General features: G+C 37.8%; 1 long non-coding RNA gene across 2 annotated transcripts; it reads left to right on the plus strand.

Moving 5' to 3' along the window:
* The first annotated feature begins 14,784 nt into the window (after nucleotides 1–14,784).
* Nucleotides 14,785–17,440, plus strand: LOC122830840. Of its 2 annotated transcripts, XR_006370604.1 has the most exons (7): nucleotides 14,785–15,022; nucleotides 15,262–15,328; nucleotides 16,029–16,447; nucleotides 16,517–16,577; nucleotides 16,662–16,724; nucleotides 17,160–17,211; nucleotides 17,416–17,440. It is a non-coding gene; the product is annotated as an uncharacterized LOC122830840 (long non-coding RNA). The 2 variants fall into 2 exon arrangements; XR_006370603.1 differs by lacking the exon at nucleotides 16,517–16,577 and having other exon boundaries at nucleotides 17,416–17,437.
* Nucleotides 17,441–20,755: the final 3,315 nt, after the last annotated feature.

Raw genomic sequence — 20,755 nt, forward strand, 5'->3', positions numbered from 1 at the left:
GGTGACAGGCCTAATCAAGGATGATGAGCTCACTTTTGGTTCTCCTCTCTCTCTCTCTCTCTCTCTCTCTCTCTCTCTCTCTCTCTCTCTCTCTCTCTCCTCAGGCTTGCTCTCGCCTTTTCTATCCCCTGTTTTGGCAAAACAATAGACAGCCTCTAGTCACCCATTATGGGTTGTTTTTGGAGAGAGGAGGATGGGCAGATGATGGCGGGGTGGCAAGAGGAAGAAAAAAGGGCAACACTTTTCATTTCAAGCTCTCCTCTCTTAAGGGGACAGCATGGGAGCAAAAATTGGCCAGAGTGCTTGAGGGGTTGAGGTACGCAGGTTGCAGCACAATGGGCCTATTCACCTCCTCTCAAACACTGAAGGGGCCAAAATGATTTGATGAAAGAATAAATGAATGAATAAATTTTGTTTCAGGGTGTTTTCAGATTTTGGCAGAGAGAGGTATTGTGGAAGGTTGCATGCCCATGTGTACATACAGTATGTGTGCGTACGAAAAACTGAGTTACTGCCTTAAAGGGTATGGCTGTCAAACAACTACCTCTTGTGTGTCAAAGCTGCTTGAGTCTGGAATTACCAAAAATGGTGTACGGCTTCAACAACAACATAACAGACATTATGTTTGTGAGCATAATGCCGTACATGTTAGTGTAGCGTGGCAGCACAAAAATACCCCATTTGAAAAAGTTCCTAGAGTTGAATCAATTTTAGCCAATTCGCTTGCTCAAATGATCTCTAAATAAACATCCCTACCTATAGAAGTCTGATTAGAGACGGATTTCTTTATGGGTGCATTTAAAAGGAGCACAAGCTAAAAAGCTGTGACTCATTTGTCAGTTCACTCTAAGCCCATTTTCTATTTTTTTATGTTTTTTTTTTTTTTTTTTGCACATGCAGTCAAATGAACTTGGCTCCCCCAGGTGTTGACAAGGTATTTCTGCTTGCTACTGAGAATATGAAGACTAGGTTACATGCTAAGGCTAGGGAAGCACTGCATTTTTCTACACCCCAAAATGCCAGCTCGTTTCCAGCACTTTAATTGGTTGTGTGGTTACAGATATAATCATTCATTAATTGGATGGCCTTGATCCCCATATGACTTTTTTCACATGAAATTTCCCCACCTACATGACACATTGCCATATGCAGTTTATTCATCAGCTAAACCAGGCTGCTGGACATTTCTTTGACATTTCTAACTTCTGTCAAATAAGCATGGAAGACAATGCCGGTTTTTCATTACATACAAAACTTGTTAAGCTAATTTGAATAATAAACTGAACTCATTGCACTGTTTAACTAGGATCAGTTTTAATGTATATGTGATTGAACTGAAATTAGATGATATGTTTCTCCCTTTTTTTCCTTCACTCTGACCCCAAACTGGTTAACGCTGTATGTTTTCTGCTACCTGTAGCTAATTTGGTAACATGTTCAGGTTGATTGTCCTTTTGTAAAAAACTATTTAGTTCAAGCTTCAACTGCCTGGCTGAATTCGTAAGATATTGCTTCAATATTTTAGAATAACCTTGTTTCTTCATTATGATGTCTATGCTTGAAGTGCACTAGACCATCCAAAATATGATGCTGCTACTCCTGTCCTTCAAATTTAAAATGGTGGTTTTAGGTGAATGGGCTTCCTCCTTTTTTTTTCTTATAATAAAATAGGGATCTGTATGGATAAACACTTTATGGACTTTATGGATAAAGTCTTTGTCCCTGAGTGTATTTGAAAATTGTAATCTGGTTTTTTTTTTATTTATTTATTTTTTTTGGGGGGGGAAGGGGGGGTAATGGCATCTTTCTCTCTGAGAGCCTTTTAGCCCATGTCAATACAGAACTTGTTTCCTAGTGGGTAATGACACTCTTACCAGCTTCAACCAACATTTTCACAAGGTCGTTTGCTTTTGTTTGGTGGTTGAGTTGCACATTTCAGTCCAAAACACACACATCTTTGCTACACAGAACCTGACAGTATGATGGCTATGCAGTCCTATTGTGCTCTTTCTTCTGCAACTTGCATTGCGTTGTCTGTTGTGTGTTTTCTGATAAAGAAAAAGAAAAAAAAAACTTGTTCACAGTCATGAACCTTGGTATTTAAAAAACAACATATAGTATGATTCATAACAGATCATATACAATATTATATGTCATTAGCTTCTGTCCCTTTGTTGCTGTTCTGCAGTATTTATTGCTATTTTTTATTAGAATGATTAATGATCTCAGTGGAACTTAATCATTGTGAGACCTAGAAGCAGAAAGAACTATGTTTATGACCTAATCAAATATACAACTGTGCTTGTAATAAAACAAAATTATAATTTCCCCAGTGTATAGTGTTAGGGAAAATACATTTGGAATCATAATTTCTGGATCCTGTGACTGTATGGCAGCTTGTTTGTACAGTCCACGCACGAACACTGAAACTTGCTTCATCGATTAAATAAACAAGTATGGTGATAACACAGAAACAATAAAATATGCCTAAAATCTTCATATCAGATCTAGGCAGCCTTGCATACAACTACAGTGTGACATACTGCTTGATGTTACACCTGGTCTGTTGACGGGCAGTCGGGCCAGGAGCACCAACAGTGCAGTTAGGGCCAGAACTATCTTCTTTCTTTCTCAGTTTTTGTTTTGTCTGCTTTTGTACCGTCACTGGCAGCCCAACTATAATTGTCTGCATTTTCCTATTTTATTTACTGCGAATCAATCGTTGTTACTGTTCTTATGTATTGGTTTGTGTTTTGATCATGTTATTACTTATACAAGTCAGCTTTTTCAATAGTTAGCTGAAAAAGCTAAATGTAGAATTGTGCAAATTTCTCTACACCATTAAGAGTTGGGGTTCAACTCTGAGCTTTAAAATATATATATATATATATATATATATAAAACCCTACTGGTTGCCTAAAATTATGAGGGGAAACCGGAAATTCCACACAGACTGTTTAGCGCCCTGCTGTGGTAAGTCATCAAATCCGGTTCTCTTCTGACTAGTATTTGTGGTTGTGTTTGGGAACTAAATTGAAGTTTTGTTGCGGTACACAGAATGACTGGTGGACCAGTAGGGGGAGTTAACTGCGCCGTTTGTGTCAACTATTCATTACAGGTAAAAACAAAAAAATGTCAGTAATTTAATGTGTCAGTTACGTTTGTCAGTTTGTCAGTTTTGTTCGCCAGTCTGTCAGTTTATTTATTATCTGTTTCCATGACGACGACATGGCCAGCTTTGTTTTCTGTGAAGCACCAGAGGGTGCTATTTAGTAATTTAATAATTAATTTTGATTGCTGTCTATATTTATTTTTCTAAATTATTTCATTTATAAAAGACCAAATTGTAGTGAATTTATTTTAAAGATGTATTATTAATCAAAACCACTATACAATCACATGTTAGAGAAAAAAAAAATTGTAATAATTATTTGTAAATCACAGACTGCGCCGTTTGTGTGAACTATTCATTACAGAGTAAACAACTTAAATGCCAATCAACTGGACTCCGTGTGTGCATGACGGGACGGGTAATAGGGAAGCTGTTATATATATATAAAAAAAAAAAAATCCCTTCTCACCCACCGCGGGTGGTGATTCTTCTTCCTCTTAGCTCGGGTCCTCTACCAGAGGCCTGGGAGCTTGAGGGTTCTGCGCAGTATCTTTGCTGTGCCTAGGACTGCACATTTCTGGACTGAGATGTCTGATGTTGTTCCTGGGATCTGTTGTAGCCACTGTTCCAGTTTGGGGGTGACTGCCCCGAGGGTCCCGATGACCACAGGCACCACTGTGGTCTTCAACTTCCAGGCCCTCTCCAGTTCCTCCCTTAGGCCCTGGTATTTCTCTAGTTTCTCATGCTCCTTTTTCCTGATGTTGCAGTCACTTGGTATTGCCACATCCACCACAACGGCTTTCCTCTGTTGTTTATCCACCACGACTATGTCTGGTTGGTTCGCCCTCACCATTTTGTCTGTCTGGATCTGGAAGTCCCACAGGATCTTAGCTCAGTCATTCTCCACTACCTTCGGGGGTGTTTCCCACTTTGATCTTGGGGGTTCCAGTCCATATTCTGCACAGATGTTTCTGTACACTATGCCTGCCACTTGGTTGTGTCGTTCCATGTATTCTTTCCCTGCCAGTACCTTGCACCCTGCTGTTATGTGTTGGACTGTCTCAGGGGCCTCCTTGCACAACCTACACCTTGGGTCTTGTCTGGTGTGGTAGATCTGGGACTCAATTGCTCTGGTGTTTAAGGCCTGTTCCTGGGCGGCCATGATGAGGGCCTCTGTGCTGTCCTTTAGTCCAGCTTTTTCCAGCCATTGGTAGGACTTTCTGATGTCAGCCACTTCGGTTATTTGCCGGTGGTACATCCCATGCAGGGGCTTGTCCTCCCATGATGGTTCCTCCGGCACCTCAGCTTCTGTTCCCCATTGTTTGAGACATTCACTGAGCACATTGTCTGTTGAGGCTTTGTCCCTGATGTATCTATGGATCTTGGATGTCTCGTCTTGGATAGTGGTTCTCACACTCACTAGTCCTCTGCCTCCTTCTTTGCGGTTCGTGTAGAGTCTCAGGGTGCTGGATTTGGGGTGGAACCCTCCATGCATTGTTAGTAGTTTCCGGGTCTTAACATCTGTGGCCTGTATCTCCTCCTTTGGCCAGCTAATTATTCCTGCAGGGTATCTGATTACTGGTAGGGCATAGCTGTTTATTGCACGGATCTTGTTCTTGCCATTGAGCTGGCTTCTCAGGACTTGTCTTATTCGTTGGAGGTATTTGGTTGTGGCTCTTTTTCTTGTGATCTCATCAAGGTTGCCATTTGCTTGTGATATTCCCAGGTATTTGTAACCTTCCTCTATGTCTGCTATTGTTCCTTCTGGGAGTGAGATCCCTTCTGTGCGGATGACCTTCCCTCTCTTTGTAACCATCCGACCACACTTCTCTAGTCCGAATGACATCCCAATGTCCGTGCTGTATATCCTGGTGGTGTGGATCAGTGAGTCTATGTCTCGCTCGCTCTTGGCGTACAGCTTGATGTCATCCATGTAGAGGAGGTGGCTGATGTTGGCTCCATTCTTGAGTTGGTATCCGTAGCCAGTCTTGTTGATGATTTGGCTGAGGGGGTTCAGGCCTATTGATCCATGTGTTTGCTTATCTTAGCCGCTATGATGCCTGACATGAGCTTCCAGGTTGTGGAGAGACAGGTTATTGGTCGGTAGTTAGATGGGACCGGGCCCTTTGTTGGATCCTTCTGGATCAGGATTGTGCGCCCTTCAGTTAACCATTCAGGGTGGTTCCCGTTCTGTAGCAGCTGGTTCATTTATATATATATATATCTGTTGCTTTTTTACAATGTTAATCATTTTTTAATATACACACTTAAGAAACAGCTGACTATTTAAGCATGAAAGTTCAATGTTATATGCATTAGTCCAGTGGGCGAACAATTAAAAGAGTTAATTAGAAGGTGAGCTGCACTGTTTCAGTCAGTCAGTCTATGGGAGCCACTCCAAGCATTTGGCTTGTCGAGGCAATAGACTCTTTATCACTGCAGGAAGGCAGTCTGCATAGTGCTGCATGAACTCAAGTGATGTTCTGTGTGGTTATTACAGGAACGGTTTGATACGGTTGGGTTTTTGACATGTAGAACACAAATCTGTAGTGCTGATCACATTGTGTGTTTCTTGTGTGTTTTTCTTAAAGCTGCATATTTTTCTACATCATCGAAAGGTGGTTCAGATGCATAATACCGTGACACACGTCATGATCTTTCCATCATCTTCACTAATTAGCAGTGTGTTAAATATGATGGCCATTTTACCTCTACCAGTGTGATTTTGTTTTATTTCTCTGTGCAGTCATGTTGTTCCTTTTAAGCGTGGTACTTGTCTATGTAGGCAAATGGATTAAAACAGCATCACTGTGAAGGCAGTGTCTGACTTTCCTGGAATGCTTTCATTGCATACCTGATTATAGATGCCAACCAAGCACTGTCGCAGTATCTTACTGTAAATATTACTGCCATCACCCTCTCACTTCCCACCTCTGATACACTGCCTCTGGCTGTGCTTTGTATGAAAGGGATCATTAAAGCCTAAAGTACAGACAGCTGGTCTTTTTCAACTCAGCATTATGCCATAGGAATCCAGCACCTGCTTTCAAGTCCTCTTCCTCTGTCCTCTCTGGTGGGCTAAGCCTGTGTGCACTGTGTCCGGCTGGGGAATGTGATAACTAAGCCTAAGTCCATTCAACCCAACTTAATTCCCCCCGTGTCAAACAGCAAAGCTTCAGATTCAGTCATTTTAAAGTTAAAGAAAAAAAAAAGAAATACGGCAGCAAACAAATGGAATGTTCATTTGGCCTCCAGCAGAGAGAAGCATCATCTAAAGCTTTTTTTTTTGGCATTTGCTTTTAATGTAACTATGCAATGGTACTGGTTCTTCTGTTTGTTATGGCAAATTTCTTGCAACTCTTTCACATTTTCACTTTTAAACTTATTTTCCCCTTTTCTGGCCTTTCGCCTTCTAGCATCAGCTTGCAGACATTAGAAAGGGGATTAAGCATTAGCCACCAGCCTTGTGGATCCTGTCTGCCATTTAAATTATTGTGAAGTAAATGGCTCGACATTAGATTCAGTCGTGTCAAAAGGCCAATGAGATGAACCTCTTTGACATCAAATCCCTCTGTGCTGGAAAATTGGAACTAAATGTATTCAACAGCATCGGGAGATTCGGTCACATCCCTACATAACCTGGAGCTCATTTTTCGTGCACTCGGAAGCACTCTGGTTTTGAGAATCAAATAATGTGTTCCCTTTGTTGAATGTGTCTGAATCTTTCCCTTCTAAATCTAATTAGAATCTACTGATCATATAATGAGATAGAGATTTTCAGTTGTCCAGTATAGCCAAGGTATTCTAATTTATTTTATTTATTTTTTTTTACAGTTTTTCATTAAATCAGTTATGTCAGAAACATGGAGGGTAAATAGAGTATGTCATGCTTTGTAATCACACCTCAAAGAGATTATTAAAAATGGTTCCTTCAGGAAATACAATTGAAAAGTGTTCTGAAAGTCTAAATAAAAAAATTCTAACAATGTTGTGGGTGGGGGCGGTGGGAGTTATTTAGAAGAATGTTTTTCATGAAGTCTATTGTGAGGCAATAGACTTACAATAGACTTAATGATAATGGGTCAGTGCTGTAGTGATTGGTCTTTTTGTATTGTTCTGACCTTAGAGATGTTGAGAAATGCATCTTCTAAGACAAATAAATGGCATATAGATCTCAGTCCTAATTAACTCTCTATTACTGAGCCACTTATTACTCGGATGTTGGATTTTATTAGGTGGTGTTATTAGGTGAAGTATGTCAATCAGCTGTGAGTTTACGCCACACCCTTAAACAGTTCAGGTTTACTCTATAAAAACTCTAAATTAACATTTTAAAACTTCGAAACCTGCTATCAAAAGTATGGAGTGGCTTTGTCATCACTTCATCTACCATGCTATACTAAAAACAAAAACCACCATCACATGACTGTTAGGTAAATTATCATTAGATTTCTCTGTGTGCATGCAAGAATGTTTGTTTTTTTTCTGTTATCTCCACTTCGCTCTGTGCTAGACCAGCGACCTGATTTAGCAGGTATAAATATATTACCTGGCAACCATGGTAACTTGATTGTTGTCTTCTCAACATGTGATTCTGTGGCGCATGACACAGATGACACACGCATTGAGCTTTGGTTAGCATAGTGAATTTAAAATGTTACCTGAATCCACACTACATAAACCAGTTATTTATATAAAACTCAACCAAAATATACAGATAACAGGGACACATACGTTTGGACACACCTTCTCATTGAATTCAATTAGAAAGTGTGTCCAAAGTTTTGGTCTGTACTGTATGTATGTAATATTCACTGAGGCAACCAGCCTCGGTGATTGAGGCTGTTTGTACTGTATGCATTGAATGCACTTTAAGCAGAGGCTGGACTCCAGCAGCTTTGCACATGCGTGAATCAATTGCTGTAAGGAAACAAAATGGCGTGGGTTTCTTCAGTGCTCTCCTGCAGGCTGCTGCACGACAAGCCTGCTGTTAGTCAGACTGACCACCTGTGCTTCTGTGCTTCAGAAGTGGGAGGGGTTCTCTGCAACCCTGAGTGCTCGCTGTAACTGCGGTACTGTTGATGTTTTCCTGTTTTGCTGTCAAAGTCTCCACTAACACCGTATGAAGGTGCTAGATTTGTAGTCGCTTTTTTGTAAAACAGTTACTAAAGTGGTCTGAAAAGTCACTAAATGTGGTGACTAAGTCATAAATTGGCATAAATGCTGAAATATTTCTTCTTCTTCTGTGTACCTATAAGGCTTCAGTTAGTGGAACTGGCTTCCCCCAGTGGCTTGTTGTGGGATAGGGCTGAACTACTGAAATAGCATTCAATGACTTTCTCCTATTCCAAAGAAAAATGAACAGAAACAGATGCTGTTTTCTAAGTGATCACTCCTGTATCTAATCTTCCTCCACCTCCACTTCTGTCATGCTGGAAACAACATTTTACTTACCCCTTTTCTTGAAATCTACTATCATTTCCTTTGCTTGGTTCACATTCGAGATAGGAAGAAATAACCTCACTTGAACTAAAATTGTTTCAACACAGAAAAGTGAATGAAACAGTGGCACTGAGCGTCTGGCATATGAGCAAGTAAAAATTGAAATACCATCAATTGTACTGGAACGTTTGCTCATTAGTGCTTTGCAGTCACTGAATTAACTGAGCCTACATTGTTCAAAAATAATTAACATGCTAACTGAAACACCAGACGTCCGAGCTAACAGACCAGCAATTAACTACCAGCAGACAGACACAGAGACTGAAGCCATGCAGTAATGGCAGCTTATGACAATACTGGTCAACTCATTTCCATTACAATCAATTAGTGCTTGGTCTAATTTGATCCAAAGGGAAATAACTCTTTATACCTTGACACAGTGTGAATATCAAAGTAATTTATTCGAGTTTGTTGAAACGAGCCGCTGATGACTAGTAGTTTGACTGAATTTCAAAATTTGGTACACCCAAACAAATACATATTTCAATGAAAGCATCTCAGTAATGTACAGAAAACTCTGTAATCCTTTTGACATAATAAAACATTTTAATAAGAAGTGTCAACACTTGAGGAGTTTCTGGCATTGGCTGGGAGATTGACCAGGCTCTGTGGTTTCCTGCTCTGTCTGCTACTGGTTAGGGTGTAGCGAGTTGTAGCGTGTGCTGTCAGGGAAGTTGCATCCGTTTTCACATGTGGGGTCACTGATGTTTTAGTTGGTTGGGTGATGATGACAGAGATGGGCTTGGTGGTGGTGTTCCCTGAGATGATGTCGCTGTGGTGGGTTTCGGGAGCAGGCTGCTTGATGAGGTAAGTTTGGTCTGTCCGGGTGTTGGGTCCCAGCTGCCAACACCTGCGAACATCCCAGCCACTGGTCCTTCCTGCTGCAGGGATCAAATTCCATTTGCAAATAAAATAAACATTTTATCTATATGAAAATTACATATCTTGTCTTTGTAGAGAATTCGACTGACTGTAGGTTGAAAATGATTTCCATCATCTTATCTGTTTTTATGTTTTAAACAAAGTCCAAACTATATTTAAGTTACGGTTGTATATTTACAGTGTTAATGATTAGGGCTTATAAATAATGAGAACCAAAAATGATCTCCTCTGAAATATATTAAATTACACAATGTCCTGAATGGGTGTTGTTTCACAATATGGTCAAGTCAGCTGTCCATAGGGACAACACAGAATTAAACACAGGTTAGACAACTCACTCTGACAACAGCTGAAAGCAAAACATCATGAACATCCATCATCTGTTTTCTATGCTTGCTTAATCCTTGCAGATATATAATGAATGTATCTATTAGACAAAATCAACTGTGGGTAATACAAACAACATTTAAAAATCAAGGTATCAATATTATCAATCGACTTTCCAGTGGTGTAGATTGCCACTGAAAATTCCACCCGTCAATGGGACACATGATTCCTGAACACAAAATTCCTGCAAATGTTCAGGGTCAGCCTGTCATATTTGTTTCTGATGCTACATTTTAATTTTCTTTTTTCCTTCAATTCAGAGTTGGTGGAAACTCTTTATTAGGATTATGGTGATGTACAAAGTAATTGCTCAATACGGATACAAAACAACACACTCCTACAATATCAATATGAGAACGGTACTAAGGGAAAAAAACGGGTTGGAGTTCCTGAGTGGGAAAAAATAAAGTAAATAAATACATAGAATATGCACTGAAATATTGTTTTTAATTGTGTTCAAACATGTTTTTTTTAAGCATTAGCACAATGGGACAAAATGCAGAGTTTTGTTAGAATTCTGTCCTTTCTTAGTAAATAAAGACAAAATGAGATGTAACCATAGTTTCTTCATATGGTTCCTCTTTTTCCTATTCTGCCAAAACTCTTCCAGCGAAAGCAGCAATGGGACACCACTGTTAATTTATGTTCTCTTGGGCACCAATGTCCAAATTATGGCCTAGAATATTTAAGTCATGCTCAAAATTAGTAAATCTCTGAAGTGTATGCCACACTTCCAGACATAAAACATGCTCCTAATTGCTCTGTCACATCAGATCCTGTGTCCCTGGCGTACTTTATTACCCCTTATTAAATGCTAATATAATTCCAGGAAGTTTGCAATAATGCGTCTTTCACTGGAGCCAAAAATAGTCCAGAGTAATACAGGAGTGACAAGCAATTAACTTAAATACATATCCTTCTATAGATTCAAGACTGATACTAAATAGTCTTTTTGAGGAAGAGAGAGAAAACAAATGCACAATTTCTTTTAAAAAATGTGATTAATGGCTCTCCTGCTAATTTGCATGATTTAGCATTCCCTCCCTCTAAGCAAACATCGCTGTCCTCTACTTCTTTGAACCTCTGGGTTTTAGACACATATCATAAATCTATCATAACTGTGACATCAAGTTGCCTACAATTTCCACCCAAAGGACTTTTAGCTTCACTGGGAGAATTGTGGATATTCACTGTGCCAAATAATTTCTCTAAATAAGGTTGTATTAGAGTACAAGAGGAAAAGTACCTCATTAAATAATAAAACAAAAAGTACTACGACATAAATGGTGTCATGTGATTTGTCGCTTTAGTCGCCTTGCCTACCAAATGGTTTATATAAGGTGATTTTTATGGTCTCCTTTCAGCAACTGACAAAAACATGATCAGAAATTGTCACTTCAACAGATGTGGGTCACAAAACTTTAACATTTTCCTTAATGTTCTTTTTTTTTTTATATGTACTCTCAGTATGCCCTCTTGTAAGCTTTTTCACTGTCACACATTTTCTAATTCTCTTCTTAAAAACGGCTTTTCAAGAATGTCTGTCATTTGAACAGACAAAAAATTAAATAATCTTTTTTTTCTTTCTCATGTCTTGTGACAAGGTTGTGTTAAGGCCAGACAATGGCCTGGCTTAAACACTTCCCTGAGTGTTATTTGTGTAGCAGCCTGAGGGGGGCAGACAAGATCTTTGGATGTAGACTGTAAATGGATTATTTCAGCAGTTTTATATTTGATAGAGAGAAAAAGGGCAATTTATCCCATTTTTTCATATTTCCTCCCAACAAGTAAATATATATATATAAAACTCTGTGGAATCCACATTTTCTTTCCCATTACATCACATACTATAGCGTGTAATATAAGCAGGCATTTTTAACTCATAAACTGAAAAATGCACGAATAAATTAACATGGTCAATCTGTTATTTTTTTCTTCATTGTTTTTACGTTAAATAGTTTTTCACACATCACTGTTAATCTCACAATAAGCATAACCATGGAGCGAATTCAAAACACTTTAGATTTTCTTCATGTGAAATCATCCCTGGACTTCCAGCTGCTTGTTCACAACACAGAGCACAATTCTCTTATCAAACGTTACTTTAAAGATTCAGGCAAGCCCTTGGCCCCATGTCTTCAGCCCTGATGTTGTTCGTGGCTCTACCTAACATCCATATTGTCCTTTCTCCAAGTAACTGCAGCTATGCAATCTCCATGCCATGAAGTGAAACATTATGACAAATATACTGTCAGAAAACCTGTGGTTATCAAAAATAAACTGAAGACATTGCTTATAAACTCTGTGTAAATGTGAATATTTTTATTTTTTGCATGTTACTTGTATGGAGCAGCCTGTATCCTATATTTAAAGACATCTGTATTTTTTCATGTCAGTTCTTTGTGTTTTTGCACCAGTACACATGAGAGTCTGCATTTATTTATCTCCTAATAGCCGTGTATCAATAAGTGTTGCTTAGACACATTCTCTATTACAGTTACACATAGATTAATGATGCACATAAAATGTTCTCTTTGTAGATGGAAGTGTACAAAAGAAAGTGTGTGAAATTAATTAATCTTTATACTTATATATTTGTTGTCTACTTTTTCAAGAACACCTTGATAGTATTGGCTTTGAACTCATCTTGTATTTAGAACTACTTTGATTGAAATTCACCAATGGTGTCGAAAACATTTTGGTCCATATTGATTGCTGTTTCTGGCTGTTGGTCAATCATCCATGACGAAAGACTGGCAGTCCACCACATTTCAAAGATGTTTTCTCGGATTGAGATCTGGTGACTGCGGTGGTCATTGGAGCACAGTAAGTGTGTTCTCATGTTCAAGAAATTAGTTCTTAGAGATGTTTTGGTCTTTATGTCACTGGAAGTAACCATCAGAAGATAGGCTCACTGTAGTCATAAAGGGATGGAAGTCATCTGTAGCAATGATTGGACAGGGTGTAGCATTTAAAGAATACTCATTTGGCATTAAGGAGCCCAAAGTGTGTCAAAAATAGGTTGTGCCCAGTAACATCCACTAGTATGTTCAGTTACATCAAGTTCTGACCTTACCATTTGATAATATCAATTTCATCTGTGAGTCAGTTAATGTCCAAGACACTTTCTTCAGTGATGGCGTCATGTGTACCTTTGTTGCAACAAGAAAGCTACTGTTGCTTGTGTATCATATTGAACCAGCCTGACTGTTCTTCTCTGACCTTTAACATCAACAAGGGCTTTTCCTGAGAGCTATTGTTCAGTGGATATGTTCTCTCTCACAACAATTAATAGAAAGAAAGAAGAAAGAAAAAGACCAAAGAACGTGAAGGTAGTAATGTCAGTAGTAAAGGATGTTCTTGGGTTGAAAATCCCCAAAAAACGAAAGAGTTGATTTTGCAAAGTCTAGGAGAAACAGAGATTTCTCTTCAACACAGCAGACTTCTTTGAGTTAAAAAAGAAACCATAAGTTGCCAGTTAAATGCGGAAGGAATCTGGTTAGAAAGGCAGATGCACTCATGCAGGATGTCAAGAATCACAACAAATGCATCAGTGCATAAATTACCATGCTGAGGATGTAAAATTATTTTGAACATGATAGCAGTACAAAACTAGAAAATTTCTGAAGAAATTTAAATGAGACCTGCCCGGGTGCACCTGTCAGTGCCGAAGCCACGGGACGCCGCGGCGCGACCGATGGCACGAGGAGAATTGCGAGAATGTCGACTGGCATGGAATCGCACCATCCAGCGCGTTAAAATCCGTGTACAAGCTAAAATTAGCCAAAATGCTAACATTAGCATTAGCCAAGACATTTGGGATTTTTGCTAATATTAGTCAAAATGCTAATTTAGCTAATTGTCACTAATGCTAAGATTAGCTAAATTTAGCTTTAGCTAATGATAATTTTAGCATTAGCTAAAATTAGCCAAGTGCTAATTTTAGCATTTAGCTAAATGCTAACATAAGCTACTATGCACATTAGCTTTTTGGCTTACATTAGCCAAAATGCTAACGTAAGCCTAAATGCTAGCATGTCGGACATCACTAGCATGTTGTCTGTACTTTACTTACTCCATTCAGCATGCTAAACATGGCTAATAAGTTAGAAATATAGGTAATAGCTTATTTAAGCTAAAAGGCTAATGCTAACTGAGACACAGACTTGCACCATTCAGTGTGTTAAAATGAGCCGTAATTCATTTGGCCAGGATATATCTCCCAGCTCTTGCTTGAAATGTGTGTGGTAAGAATATGTGAAAAACCATTAAGTTTTATAATGTCTGAAATGTAAGTGGGCTATGTCATATGAAAACTTTGAATTATAACCTAACTAGTTATATTAATTAATTTAATTAATCTATTTTTAATTTAGTATTATTTTAGCTAGCTACAGAAAACTAAAAGCTATAGTTTAAATAATAGTTAAAATAGTGTTGTCTCTGCTAAACAGTCATGGAGTCTAAATACCAGGCTGTCTTATTTTGTGTAGAGCCCAAATGAAGAGAAAAGGGAATATCTCCCAGTACTTCTTAAAGAGGCAAAAACCAGGGCCAGACCAGGACCAGACAGAACCCTACAGCAGTGACCAACCTGGAGAAGCCAGCGAGGACCAGGCCCAAGTGTATCACCAGCAGGTTAGAGGCTATGACAGAGAGTTATTAAGTAGTAAAATCCAATAAGCCTAATTCTAAAGGTTAGCATGATGCTTTTTGCATTTTTTATTGTGAGCTTTAGAGGCATTTTTCACAGAAGAATTGTGAGATAATGCTAGGGGTTCGGTCTCTAGTCCCAAAAGGCCCATTATTCTTGAAAGAGGAAACACTGTATGCTTTTGGACAGATATTTCAGTCAGATTTAGAAGATCTTAAACATGAGGTTCACCAAACCAGATGAGAAGGACCTCGCTGCAGCATACAGAAAGGGGCGGGGACGGACCTTTCCGTCAGTCCCATACCTTATTTGGAAATGGGACTATTGCATTCCGGAAATGAAGGGGGCGCTGTTTTCATAATCACTAGTATAAATACCTTAAAGACGCGGGGTTAAGTGGAAACGAAGAAGAAAGAAAGAAGTTTAAGAGGTTCTTCCACTGGTGTTCGGCACACGATCAACAAAACCCACAAAGTCAAGAAAAGGTAATTTTACCTTCTTCAATTTTTTTTCACATAGTAAATCAATACGCTTTTCTAGATTAGGTTGAAAATATAATTAACAGCTGTAAACTAGCGAAATTCGTAATTCATACGGGGAAGGCTAATTTTAGCATGTAGCATAGCTAATTATTATCCTGCAGGACAACATTAGATAAAAATAGTAAAGTAGAAAAAGAAATGTATTTTAAACTCAAACTTTGTTTTTTATTTTTATTATACAGATCCACCTATCCATTTGCAACATTTGGAACGGAGAGGAGATTCTCCCGTATTGCATGAACAATAAATGTATGTAAAACTACACTTGAAAAATATAAAATATTTTTTTACATACTTACCAGTTTTCTAGTGTTTAAGGTTAGAAGAAACAACATAAACATTTATCTGTGTATCGTGTTTTATTTCTTTATGGATTAATATGTGTTCTTCATTCAGTTAAGTTACTTGCATTAGGTTGCATATCAACAAAATTTACTCAAGAGTATAACATGGAAAAATAGTCCTAATTTTAATTAATACATTTTTTTTATTTTGTCAAAAGTTGCAGAGTAATTGAATAAATCTAATTAGTTAACACCTGCCCTTGGCTGCTTGAGCAAGATCACTTTTACAATTTCAATTAATTTTTTGCAGAATATATATTTGGTATCTGGAAGCCATTGTGAGTTTGAAAATTAATTATTAAATCCTACAAAACAGTAACAATAATGTTAAAGAATATACAGTGATTAATTCAAACATGCCTTTTTTTCTACCAATCATTTGTATATTTCCTGATGTGTAAAAACCTTTTTCTTTTATGTTAGTAGCTGTTACGTTGTGTCCATGCTCTGTTTTAAGTGGGAATGAACCACGTCTTGTTTAAACAAATCTCCAATGTATGTAGATGTTGTCTCACCTCTGTCTTTCATTCTCATACATGTTTGTAATTTTTATGTTGTGAAATATGCCCTTGATAATTTTTAACTTAAAAACTTTGTATCATCAGAGAAGTCTGTCTTCAGATGTCATCTGGACCTGGACAGAATCTGTTCTGTAATGATGTTAAGGTGAGATGTTCTGATGGGACACTTGTGGTTCTTTAGAGCTACAAGATGTTTATTTCCAACCATTCCTGCTTTAAATGTTTAGAATCAATACTGTGGGTAAGGCTGTTTTCATTTACCTCAATTTAATTGTTATAATAATGACACATTAATTTTCTTCCCCCTTCTTGAATTTTCTCTTAAACACCACAGGGATTGTCTGAACAAGGACTGTCCAGCAACTGTTTTAACATTTGTAGTCATGGTAACATCCGCTTCCACCCACCATATTGTTGTATGGTCTTTATAGATGTAATAATCACATTTTTCTCAACAGTGTACACTGTACTTTGTAATGGGAGCATCATGTGATTTCAGTGAGGTAAGGAAACAGATGAGTTTATACTTTCTGTTGGAGATTTCATTAAATGTGAACCTGTGATGTCCACAGGATGATATGATGACAATACGAAGATGGTCGGTCTCTCTCTCTTAAGAAACTTTCCTGTGAGGTAAGAATAATGGTGCTCTGTACCACGTCATGTTACACATCTGTCAGTTTTTTAAGAAAACCTTCAATTTGTCCTTTTTAAAAGGTCCAGAGAAGAACAACAAAAGGAGAGAGAGTAGAAAAAAGTTGGTGAGAGGCAAAATGTGAGGTAAGCTGCAGCTAAAATTCATCACTTTGTAGTTTTAAATCATGTCATTTGTATTATGTCCATTCAGTGTACTTTTGTTCTATGCTTATTTTTTTTAAGTCCAAAAGAAAATCAGGATAGAAGAATTAAAAGGGTTGAAGCAGTTTTGATGTTATTTGGACTTGCATTCATCTTTCACTTAGATCAGTGGTTCCCAATTCAAGTCCTCAGGCCCCCCTGCTCTGCATGTTTTAGATGTGCCTCTACACCAGAACAGCTGATTCAAATGATTGCATGACATCTTCTGCAGCCACCAAGTACTACAGGAGCCTGTTAATCACCCAAAGATTCAATCCAGATGTGTGGCAGAAGGAAACACCTAAAACATGCAGGCAGGGGTGCCCCGAGGACCGGAATTGAGAAACACTGACTTAGAACATATCTGTATTTTTACAGACTGTGTGCTGATGACCACACCTTCGCCAAAGCAGCCGAGGCACAAATTGAGGTTCATTTTTTAAATTTACACATAACTAGTAATTTTGATTTGTGTATTTTTATGTGCAAATGAGACTAAAACCCTAAATGATTTAAATAAATAATCATTTTAATTCATTATTTGGACATAATTTTTTATACCATTAGAGATGAAAGGATAAGATACTGAGAGATATAAAGTATTAATTATTGTTTAATGCTCTTCACCATGCAGGTAGAAAGGATACCGTCAATCTTACAGGTAAGATTCATTCATAATCATATGCATCAGCCATTCTTCCTGTATGACAGTCTTGCAATGCACCTGTTTTTTATTTTGTTTTTTTTATTTTCAGATGCCTCTGCATGTGCTTGAAGCTATTCTCCAGGAGGTGATACTGGCACAGGGAGACACAGCTTATCTCACTTTGGCATTGACATGCAAGTCCTTTGAAGCCATTGTGTCTCACCCTGTTTTCCAGAAGAAGACTCATTTTGCTTGGCTGGACGGTGAAGACCTTTTACTTTTTTCACCTAAAACATGTGAAATTAGATTGTTACTACATGAAATCAATTTTTCATTAACAGGTGAGATCAACTGGGGCAAATTTTCAAAAACATTCAAGGCAGAAAACTGGACTCCTTTTGCTGTTGTGACATGTTCTTCCTGCAACCAGCAATATAAAGACTGTGTGGGATTCACTGGAAATGGAAGACGAGGAGAGTACCCTCGTTACTACTGCGATGGCATACCTGGACTTTGCCCGGAGTGCCAACATTGAATTCAAAGAGAATATAAGTTGCTTTCCACAATCTGTCACATATTGTTAGTTTTTTTTGTGACATGTCATTTGAAATCGTTTCTGATAAAGAATATTTACCTTTTAAGTTGTGCAGTCATCCTTTTTCATAATGTGTTCTTTCAATATTATTTACATTTTCGAATGTTCCTTTTGTTGTAGCTCAGTTGATTTACATTATTTAGTTTTCATAGAAATGGTGTCGTTTCCACACAAAGTTACATTGTGGCTTTAATTTGTTGGAGAGACAGTAGAACCAATAAAGCAGTTGTAAATACAGCTTTGTTTAACTATTGGATAACCTTGTTGGAAAATTTTAAATGCAAGCAAAGCTAATAACTTGCAATATACAGTGTTTCCTATACATTTTTGAACAATGACTGGAATCAATATAAATTTTCTTTACAAACCTGACATACAGACAAGTTGTTTATGTTTTAACAGTCAGAACTTGTTTTTTTTAATAAAAAAATAAGTTGCAGAAACATTGTTCAGATGCAAACATAAGATTAAACGAGCAAAGCGAAGGTGTAATCAGGGTGGAGGTGATGGAAGCTCAGGTGAGGAGCAGTTGCACACATCAAGCTGGACTTTATGAAGGGTGGAGGACATGAGACCGGCGCCGTTAGGCTGGGAGGGAGGCACCTGATCAGGTGATTGGCTGAGCAGGTGAGATGAAGACAGTTATAGTTAGAAATTACACATTGGTTTAATTTATGTATCCAGTGACTTTATTCAAAAAGGTTTTCATGTAGAAAAAAGATCATTTTCTCTGGTGGTTACCAGCACAGTGTCTACTGCCGGGATCAGAGCGCCGAAGATTATTGTCAAATGAAATTTCTAAAACCTACTTTCTCTGCAAGTCTTTCCAGGTTGAAGCTACATTTAAGGTTTTAATTAATAACTGGGTTTTGCAACAATTGGATATTCATGTTTTTGGAGTGCAGATTATGAACTTATTGCAATTGATAAAATTAATATGGTATTTCTAAATGGAATAGTGGGACACCAGTCAGTTTACTAGTTGAGCTGGAGTCCTTATAGGAGACATTATGCTGAACTATGATAATTGAGCCAGGTCACCTGCAGCCAAGAATATTCTAGTTACAGAATGTCACTTGTTAGAAGTTCAGAAGTCCTTTGGTTTGTTTGTAAATTATATTCACAATGAGAATAATAAGAAAAATATTTGGCAAATAAACAACAAAAGTGCACTGTGAATGGATGTACTAAGTTGGCCAAAATTGTTGAGTAAATGTTTTACTGACCAAACCTCTTTTCCATCTAGTTCTTAATAAATAAGCCAAAGGCTATTAATTTTTAGATTTTAACTTATTTATTTTAAGAGTACCATTCACAACATCAAAATATATTATTTGAACTTCAGCACCAGCAAGTATTTGTTTATATCTGTTTTCTTAATCAGCAATGGACTGGGGATCTGTCCAGGGTCAGCAGCCTTCATGACCCCACTTGAGGATAATTCATAAAAATTAATGGATGGATAAATGTGCTCTTAATGTAATGTACATTTGTCTCCAAAATATTGATTTTATTTAATTTTTTATGACTTTTGTTAGAGATATATAGGATGTAAGGATAGATAAATACATCTCCATAATGATTCCTTATTGTTGCTTATTTTAGATTGTTTGTTACTAATATAATTTTAAATAAAGATTTAAAAATTAGAAGGGACAAACCACGTGACATATCACGTTTTGTAGCCATTTCTTTACTGTTTAATTTGTATTTTTAATGTTGAAAGTGTTCTTGGTGTTTTGAAAGGCGTTGTCAAATAAAATACATTATTATTATTATAATTATTATAAAACGGTCGGTACAGGAAATTGTGTCACTAGCGCCCCCTTCAGTTCCGGAATGAAATGGTCCCATTTCCATATAAGGTATGAGACTGACAGTGGTCCGTCCCCGCCCCTTTCTGTTTGCTGCAGCGAAGTGTACTTCAACCAGATGACTTCTTCTGAGGAGAGAAAAAGGTGGATTAGAGAGACCCTCTACTTTACTTGACTTTGTTGTGTTCCTGGAACCTTATAAAGAGGTTTTTCATGAACTGTTTAGACTTTGTAAGATTTCAGTTGTTATCCCAGTCAGTACTGCGTCCTGTGAGCGAAGTTTTTCTGCTCTAAAACTGATCAAAAACCACCTTAGAACAACTATGGCTGATGACAGGTTAAGTCATCTTGGCATTCTCAGTGTTGAGTCAAGGAGGGCACATACCCTCAACATAGATAACTTTGTAAAACATTTTGCTTCTTTCCACCAAAATCGGAGAATTATGCTCTCTTGAGGGTATCCTGGCTTTGAGTTTGCAGTATGTTGTTCCCATTCAGAGCTTATTTGACCATAGCAGTGTTTCTCAAACCTTTATAAATACCACCAGGGTAGTGCTGGTCAGCTGTGGTGGTATTGTCTTGCAGTTTACTATTTGTAGCCAGTTTTATTTATTTATTTTTGAGAATTTATTTTTGGTCATATTCTGGGCTCTGAGTTTACATTTACATGTTCACTGTTCCATAGTGCTGCTTAACATCTTGTTTGGTCATGGCAAATCTTTGTTAAATTGAGTGCTTTACCAGTACGGTACCCAGAGCCCTCTAGAAATTATTCTGTGTTTTTTTCCTTCGAGAATCAACTTGTAGTTAATCCTCTCTGTTTCCCTGTGTTCAGGTTTTTTCTCGTGAGTTCCCAGAGAAAACTCAATTCTGGTTTCCTGGATTTCCTGTTTTTGAGATGCCGTGGTTTTTTCCCCCC

Source organism: Gambusia affinis, linkage group LG05 (genome assembly GCF_019740435.1).
Source record: "Gambusia affinis linkage group LG05, SWU_Gaff_1.0, whole genome shotgun sequence".
In the NCBI taxonomy this organism is placed as follows: Eukaryota; Metazoa; Chordata; class Actinopteri; order Cyprinodontiformes; family Poeciliidae; genus Gambusia; species Gambusia affinis.